Here is a 1,569-nt window from a genome sequence, read left to right as displayed (position 1 = left end):
ACGCTGTGGAGGAGTATGCCGGCGGCGAAGCGGATCTAGTACTCGTAGAGAGTCGAGCTTTGGCGTGTGAGAGTATTTTTGAGCTAATGGGGCGAATGGTTGGTGGGTGGGTGTGGGCCTGTGGGGAGGGTTCGGGATCTAGGCAAGATATTTCATTGTTACCGAATGAGCCCTCCATGGTCGGTGGGTTGTAGCTTCCGGACCAGGGTTAAAAGGGTAAAACTGGTCACGGGATTTTCGAATGGATGCGGCGGGATGATTTGGCGCGCGGCCGAAATTTTCAGTTTCAAGCTACGAGCGTAACGACAAAAATAATGTTCTTCCCCAGGGAGCTCTCATTTCTTCCTCTTCTCTTTCTCCCTCGAGTCTTTCCCACTCCCCCGGCTCCTCTCCCCCTTCTCTCCGGCGGCCTCGCCGGCGGAGACGAGGCCGACTTCTCTCTGTATATTGTACACCCTCCGAACTAAATTAATTGATTCAACTTTCCTTAGACGTGTATGTATCTAGAGTAAAAACATGTGTGGATACATCCATATTTAGATAAGCAAAGTTGAGTCAGCTAATTTGGATCCGAGGGAGTTAGTGTTGTTGTAAGCTTAGATCCGAGTGTTTCCCATGAGCGGAATGGCGCAATGGAGTCGGGGATCTCGTCATCGGCTTCGGATCCGGCCTGTGGTGAATCCGGCGGATCTTGCCGGCCAAACCCCGATCTGGTGCCATCAATGTGATGGCGCTAACGGTGAGGCTTGCTTTGGTCGGTGCTTCGGATCCGGCCAATGGGGAAGTCAAGCTGCTAAAGTTCACAAGCTCGGGGCATACGACGGCGTCATCCGTCTTGCCCGTGCACATCTTGGCCTTTCAGCGGCCCTTCTCGCAGCCAATATGCCGTTGCTGAGGCCCTTCTTCTCCTTCGTCCCGGCGACTACCGGCGACACCGTCCCAAGTGGTGCGTCCCCGGCGACGGAGTTGCTGGAAAGGATGCGGAGCGAGATCCGATGTGCGGTCGAGAAGGACTCGATTGATTTTCTTCTATATGTTTTGGGGTCCTTTTTGTAAAGTTGCAGGTTCTATTAGTTATTGTCTAGTACTTTTGGTCCTCTATGTAATTTTTTGGACTAGTTTCCATTGGCACTGATAAACTTGAATTTTGACAAGTTCACAGGGAAAAAAATCCTTTGCACATATGGCCTATCATGTATAAACATTCTTGAGATTTAAACTATATGTAATGTGCCATGCATTAACCCTAAACCATATATATGTAACTAACCCTAGCTGATCAAACCCTACTTAATTAAAACAAATAACCCTAAACTATACGCATGCACTTTATGCGCAAAGGCGCGGGTGCCTCTAATAATGTGTGTGCGCACTCGATCGATGATCCCTAAACCTTATACAACCCCGAAACCCTAATCCCTAATCCCTAAACCCTAAACACCCTAAACACTAAACCCTATACCCTAAACCCTAACCCTAACCCTAAACCCTAATTAAACCCTATATATAGGCCAACGACACTTAATTGTGCATCAAGCAGGCCGGGGGTGCCTCGCGGTCCTCTAATTA

This window comes from Lolium rigidum, chromosome 7 (genome assembly GCF_022539505.1).
Source record: "Lolium rigidum isolate FL_2022 chromosome 7, APGP_CSIRO_Lrig_0.1, whole genome shotgun sequence".
Taxonomy (NCBI): Eukaryota; Viridiplantae; Streptophyta; class Magnoliopsida; order Poales; family Poaceae; genus Lolium; species Lolium rigidum.
The sequence above is the reverse complement of the archived record's forward strand: the minus strand, read 5'-3'. Positions refer to the sequence as shown.